Source organism: Chelonia mydas, chromosome 3, assembly GCF_015237465.2.
Source record: "Chelonia mydas isolate rCheMyd1 chromosome 3, rCheMyd1.pri.v2, whole genome shotgun sequence".
Classification (NCBI taxonomy): domain Eukaryota; kingdom Metazoa; phylum Chordata; order Testudines; family Cheloniidae; genus Chelonia; species Chelonia mydas.
The window spans coordinates 155580211-155588064 of NC_057851.1; positions in this window are offsets into that span (position 1 = coordinate 155580211).

Genomic DNA, 7854 nt, shown 5'->3' on the forward strand with positions numbered 1-7854 from the left:
TGCCTCTGCTTCCCCAGCTCGCCTCCGCCCATTTCCCTGAGCGCGCTGCTGCCGCTCCGCTTCTCCCCCCCATCCCAGGCTTGCCATGCGCAAAACAGCTGTTTGGCGCAGCAAACCTGGGAGTGGGCAAGGAAGGAGAAGCTGGGCGGTGGCGCACTCGGGGGTGGAGCGGAGGTGAGCTGAGGTGGGGAGCGGTTCCTCTACCCCCCCTGTTACTTCCTGTGCTCCCCCCACCCTCGCTCATCTGCGCTCCATCTGCTCCCCTGAATGCGCTGCCTCTCCCTTGCCTGAGAGGGCGGGGGGAAAGGTGGAGCAGAGGTGAGCTAGGGCGGGGGGCTGCGGGGGAGCCGCAGGAAGCAATGGGTGGGGGGTGGGAAATGCAGCATGCCTTTCAGGGGGCTGGGGATATGGGGAAGGGGCTGGGAAGGGGCGGAGTTGGGGCAGAGCCGGGGTGGGGGGGGGGGCCACGATGAAAAAAAGCAGGGTGGCCAAAGAATTTTTTGCTTGGGGCGGCAAAAATCCTAGAGCCGGCCCTGTACAAGAGTAGGGTTCACTCTCTAGCTCTCTGTTAAAACAGATGGAGTTTGGTGTTTCTTAGGTTGCAGTCTAGTCCCCTAGCTCCCACGCCTGGTCTGTTTCAAACACAGCTTAGGCCGGCAGTTTCATTTTACCAGCCTCTGCATCTATTCTGTTCTTTGTTTGTGGAGCATGCTGGTAGCTGCCAATACGGCAAGGGTGCTACACATACTTCATAACAAAGAATAATATTTAATAATATGTTTAACCAGGTGATCAGGAATAGAAAATACTACATAGGTGCAATGCCATCTAGTTAAGTTGCTGTTGTGACCTTCCAGTTAGTATAGTATACGCCTGCTGAGTTTCCCTCCCATAGCTCTGGTTTCCAGTACAGCTGGGTCAGAATCGGAGCCCGAGATATGAACTCCCCTGAATAGGGGGAAATTGAGATCCTGATCTGAGCTTTATGTTAACAACTGGCAGAAAAAACAAACAACCAAAGAAAACCAACACACACTAGTTTCATACTTCCCTGAACTTTGGAAATGTTTGGATCCTTATCCATTCCCAGATGCAGTGGCTGGTCTTTATGGCCAGAGTTTTGAAAGAGTTCAGGGCCAGTTTTCAAGTGCCCCACACTTTTAGGGGGCAGATTTTCAAGAGGTCAGCTCCCATTTAAGGACTTTAATAAGGGCCACATTTTCAAAAATGCTCAGCAATCATAAGCTCCTATTGAGACACTTATGGATAGATTTCCAAAACACTGGATGCTGCACGGTTTTTAAAATCTGGCCCTTTGTTGATAAAAGTCTAAACCCTCACCACAAATCTGAACATCCCACTTGTTGAGGAAGTTTGGGCTTTCTCTTGGGCCCAGATCTAATATACAATTCCTCCTACTTCAGGTTGGGCTGAAAATACCCTGAGAATAGGCTTGATCATAGTATTTTCCACTTTTCCTGGCAGTCCCAAATAGGACCAATCATTCAGAACTGAAAGAATAATGGGAAAAGCTAGCCAAATCTTTTTGAATCTCAGGGAAGATTTGCATCACGTTTTGTGGAAAGTTTCAGGTTGGTGCTTATTTCATTCAAATTGGCTCACCCTTTACTCGTGAAGATATAATATCTTGGTCTCAGATGGATAATCAAGGTGGGGAGATCAGACAGGTGATATCATAGTTCAAACACTGGTTTCAAATCTGAACTTTGATAGCTTTAACAAATCCCCTGAAGCAGAATTGTTGAGCTAATGCTGGGATCAAATGTGCCAAAAGCTTTAAAAGCACCACTGAGAATGTCAAAAGAGAATGATGAAGCTGCCTCACATTTGCATGTGGGGATAAATTGTTCTTGAGTCTAATCCATAAATCAGAACATTAAACTATTGTAATTAGACTCTGTGTGAGACTCTGTGGGGCATAAATATTAGCAGCTGCTCTTCATACATGACAGACCTTTTTTAAAGTTTATACATGCATATAAATTCCCCTTCTAAAATGAAATCTATATTTAAAGGAAGCCTTGACCCGCCATAGGACTTGTCTGATGAATAAACACAAGAACATCCTAATACATCTGAGTAACTGATGAATTAACACTTCACTTACTGTACTGATAAATGCTAATTTCAATCTAAATTATATAAGCAAATTTAGAAGTGACTCATTCAGAATCTTCATTCAGGATTGCATCCGAGGCATTGAACATATAAAGTCATGACTTCCACAGTATGAAGTAGGCCTGATCTAACTCCCACTGGAGTCAACAGAAAGGGTCCCATAAACTTCACTGGGAGTTGGATCAGGGTCAGAATGCAGCAGAACACGTGTCAGATAGATGTGGTGTTTGTTTAAAGGTACATGTCAGATTTTATAGTGGAGTCCCGTTTACCAGAATAGAAAGGCCCGAACTTTTAGGTCTCAGTTCAGCAAAGCACATAAGCAGATGTTTACCTTTCAGCACATGCTTAAGTTCCATTGAGTTCAGTGGGGATCAAGCATGTGCTTAAGTGCTTTGCTGAATCAGGTCCTTCATGCCTGTCCCCACATTCATCTTCATGACATCGCCTATGCTGCCCCTATGGCTGGAACAGTCTTTCTGTACTCATCTGACAGATTTCATTTCTTTCATCTTTCCAGACCTATCTCTTCAAGCTATCCCTTCTTCTTTTTCTCATTAGTAATCCTCACACCCTCTCGCCTTCTCCTGAATAGTGGCCCCGTGCGGAAAGAACATGTAATTTACATTCTGTATATCTTATACACTTATATGTTACACTCCATTCTTGTATGGAATATATGATGTGGACCACTCATATTCGTTCATGTGAGATCATATATTAGCTCATATAAGTCCAATGTATAGGACATACACTAATTATATACGATACAATTCAAATACAAGTTGCAAATTTTATTCCATGTTATCCTATGTCTTATCTTACGTTTGTCTTGTCTTTTTCAGACTGTAAGCTCTTTGGGATAGGGAGCACATCTTAAATATATTTGCAAAGAGGGGTATAAGAGTGGTGTATTTATTATATGCTCGTACATCTTAGTTCTGTAGGCATTTAAATTACTCGGACCAATCCAGGTATAGTCTATGCCTGTGAGGCACTTTTTTTTTTTTTTTCTCCTTCCTAGCAGTAACTCTCTGATCCAGTGGGGCAATTGTGTATTACTGATGTTCCAGGGACAGGGTGTGAGAGAAGCGTATGTTGAATATGTAAAAGGCCAAACTCTGCTCCCATTTACACCAGTGCAATCCCAATGAATCCATTTTACACAGAAGATTACTTATATTATCTGAACTGGATGCTTCTTTAGATGATGATGAGACTCTGGCTGTGTTGCTTCCAGTGGTGGACTGACTTTTCTGTAAATGATGTTAATGAGCTTTTCAAGTAGTCCTACTTCTTAAGCAACATTGGAGACTGAAGGCAATATTATCCATCCATCACATGAGATTACAAAAATACACAGGTCAGAAGGCTTCTTTTCCAGGCAGTTAAGCAAAATAGCTGTAACACTCTTAAGTAAACTAAATTTAGTTTTGTACATATGCTAAATACATATGTATTTGATAAAACACAATTTTAAGGAGCCCCAGATAATTTTAAATCAACAAACTATTGTCTTTTGTAGGACACGCGACTCAGACTTGGATTCTTCCCTGAATAAATATAAATGCTTTAAAAATTCTTTTCAGGATAGAGTGCTGCAGAAAGACCACTATGGGCCCCAGCCCTGCAAACACTTGAGTTACTATGCACAGGAGTCATCTCAAACCACTGCCATGCATAAAGTTATTCACATGTGTCAACATTTGCAGATTTGGGGCCTTAGATTGTAAGCTCTTTAGGGCAGGGTTGCTTCTTTCTTTTACATTTGTGTAAGGTCTAGCACGTTGTGGGCACTCTTGGAAACAGATAATAATAGGCAGAGCATTTAACACAGAAGGTAGGTAATTCAATGCATAATAATGATCATTGGAAGATAAATCAATCCATTACAGACTTTCAGTTCCTTTCTGGTCTTTCTCCTTTTGTCTGTAGGAAGAGACTATATTTTGTTTTCTCAATGTTTGCTGAAAGTCTCAGATCTCTCTGCTTTCTTCGTCAGACTTTCCAGTGCCGATTTTCATTTGAGCTTTTCTTTTAAAAAAACAAAAAACACAAAAAACAGTGAGCAGTGAAAAATGTTAATTTAAAGAATAATTTGTTTTTTTTTTATTGGATTGATGATCAGTTGTCCCAAATCACATGGGGTGGCTTTGTGAGAAGAACAAGCAGATTGTAGTCTCCTCTGAAACCCTTTAATCTACAACAATGCTCATGTGACACAAACCTTTATGGGGTTATAAGAGAGCCCCCAGCTATTTCTCCCATACTCGTCTTACTTATGCTTGCTTGTTCTTAAGAGCTGAACTCAACACTGTGAAGTGATGCCTCTTGTACCCTACTGATTTATGCACATTTTCTATTAATGCTGGTCATATAAATCCCTGTCAGATAGTCATTGGGGTGGAGGGAGAGGAAAAACTTGTGAGCTAAAGAGAATATACCACAGCTGATTATCCACCCTTTGTTGAATAGTGTACCAGAGGCAAGTGTGTTTTCTTCAGTCTGATATAGCTATACAGATGCCGTAACTAAAATACATAAATTAAATCAAATCTATTAATTTGTTAATTACTTGCTTACAAGAGCATTTAAGAAAACTCACAGTTTCTGCAAGAGTTGATCAATGAAGTTTCACTTAAAGCAACCCCAGAGAAACACCCTCTACTTGATGTTTTCTCTTGGGTTCAATAAAATAACATCCGTTATTGGCTGGTCAAGTGGATGGAGTCCTCTGCATGCATTTTTGGGGGAAGAGGGTTTATTTTTTCCTCTATAGCCAAGCTATTCTTCCTTGTAAAAATGTATCTTTGCCATGTGAAATACCTGAACTTGCCAACCCAATAAATGTGAAGATTATGTAGATGAAAATCCCAGTATCTTTGGCCTTGGTCACAGTGTTATTTAGATGAATTGGCAGAATCAAAAAACCTTTATTTGCTTTCCTCCAATTTTTGAGTTATTCCTTTAAAAGCCCTCTCCATTCTCATTCTCCCAATTCCCTTTTTAACATTTATCTCTTGCACAGCAATCAAAGGAGACTTTAAACTCTTGTTCTATTTAAATGCAATTTGGGAAAGTAGCAGTATTCCTCCTGCAGAGTTAGGTCTATCAGTCGTCACACCTTGTGGCCTTGATTTTATTCATATAGGATTGATTTGCAGAACTGCCATACTACTGTCTTGTTGGAGAACTTCTGCATTTATCCTCAATGGTGACTCTAGGTCAAAATGTTACATGAGCTGCTGTAACCCTTTTTAGCTGCATATGCACAAGCTTTACTCATGCTGGTGAGCCCTCGTTCATGCAAGCAATTCCAGTAACTTCAATGGACTACTCATTTAAGTGCTCACTGACACAAGTACAGGTTACAGAATTACACCCTTACTACGGCTATTTCTGAAAGTGCCCCAGACTATGTTCTTTGATGTGCTTGTCAGACTGTTCAAAAATGAACTAAAGTAGATCACCTTGCTCTTATTGCTACTGTTTTGAAGCCCTCTGCTGGAATGTGTTCTACAAAGTTTAGGGCTGTAGAGCAGCTGTGGATTTTTCAGGGCCAGATTAAGGCAATTTAGGGGCCTACGCACACTAACATGGCTCCCCCATGGTCCCACCCATGTACCATGGCCGGGTCCCTAAACCATTGCCCCTCTCCTCCTTGGCAGTGAGATTAAAGATTAGTGAGAGAGCCTAGGAATCTATATCCCTTTGGAAGCGGGGAAAAAAACTTTTCCTGAGATAATGTGGGCCAAATCTTCAAACAAGGAGGGTCAGATGCTCAGCTGGTGTAACTTAATGCTTTCAGTGATGCTAAGACAAATCTTTTCAATGATGCTATGACAATTTATGAGTTCAGCATCTGCCCCAGGAGCTTTAACAGATACAAATCCTAAATTTGGACACACAAAATAGTAAATAGGTATGTAAAACTGGAACATAAGAACAGCCATACTGGGTCAGACCAAAGGTCCAGCTAGTCCAGTATCCTGTCTGCCGACAGCGGCCAATACCAGGTGCCCCAGAGGGAATGAGCAGAACAGGTAATCATCAAGTGATCCATTCCCTGTCGCCCATTCCCAGCTTCTAGCAAACAGAACAGCTAGGAACACCACCCCTGACCATCCTGCCTAATAGCCATTAATAGACCTATCCTCCATGAATTTATCTGGTTCTATTTTATTAATTAAAAATAATATACTGTGAACTTTCACCCAAGAATCTCAAAACTCTTTACAACTATAATTAAATCTCAGAACCAGCCTGTGTATTAAGGGCTGTAAAATAGTTACTATCTTTCTTTTACAAATGGGAGAATTTCCACAGAGGTTGAGTGACTTATCCAAGGTCACACAGCAAGTCAGTGGTAAACTAGGGAAGAGAACCTAGAATTTCTTACTGCCAGGCCTCTGATCTAGTTGCCAGACCATATTTGCTCCTTATGGACTAGATCCTAACTTCAGCTGAGCTACTCTAATTTACACCAGCTGAGGATCTGGACCTACATTTTTGAGTGACAATTTGCTATGTAATTCAGGATTTGGACATCCTGTTAAGGTGCCCATGTGTAGGAACTAGGCTGCTTGTGTCTGATATTGTTTCCATTTCTCTCTGTGATGGTTGCTGCAGACCAGAAAAATCATTTCATATGTGGGATGCCACTTACTAAAATTCTTTTAAGTCTCAGTCTAAATGATGCAAGCAAAATAACAGGGAGAACTATAACCGATCACATCAGTAAAACCTCCATCAAATACTTCCCCAGGTTTTCATTTTTGCCTCCAGGGCAGGTTTAAAAAAAAAAAAGAGCAAAAGAAGCGAGACCTTTTCAGAGTTGTGATTTGCAATTGTTCAATGAAATGATAAGATTTGAATAATGCACTGAAGTTGAAAATGTCACAGTTGTGCAGGGAAAGGCATCATCCAAAGCTGTCAGAATCAGAATACATAAAAGTGCACACACTGTAATTCGTCCAAAGTTGCTATCGAAAGGAAAATAAGGGAGATATCTTTGTCAGCCAAAATGTCACACCTCAGAGATTTAGAGGATGAAGTGATTTGTCGACCTCCATACTATTCAGTGGGGGCATATATGTCTTTGCCTTGTATAATCCCTCCAGTCTTTCTTTGACATTCCAGCCAGGGCAAGGTAGCTGCTAATATATGGTGCCACTAATCCTCTGAGGCACATGCAGTGTGAAGCTCAGCATTTGGCAGGATGCTGTACGTCTTTGTAAGTAAGTCTGTGGAAGAATGCATGAATACATTGTTTGCTTTTTACTATTTATCTTCATCACCCACTGACTTTTATCAGTAGTTCTGTGGAATAATAGTAAGAAAATGTTATGGAAGTGTACCAGGGGACACTGACTCAGAATGACCCAGTTATCTTGCCTAATAGATGCATCCTTCTTCTGTGAACATAGGCTGTTGATCACAGACAGAAATTTTTTTAAGCCAGCTGCCTCAAACAGATGTTTCCTCCATGGGAATGGTGCATGTAACAAGTTGAGAGAGGCCCTGTAGAGGTGTGTGAATGAAAGGTCCTGTGAGCAGAGTTTGTGTATGAGACTGGTCAAGTGAGGAGTGTGGGGGTAAAAGAGAGGACCTCTGAGCAGAGTGTGGGAGAGAGACATCTGTGACAATGTGCATTAGTGAGAACTAGGAAAGCCGATCTCAAACTCTAAAGCATAGCTGCTAAGTTTTGTGCAGATC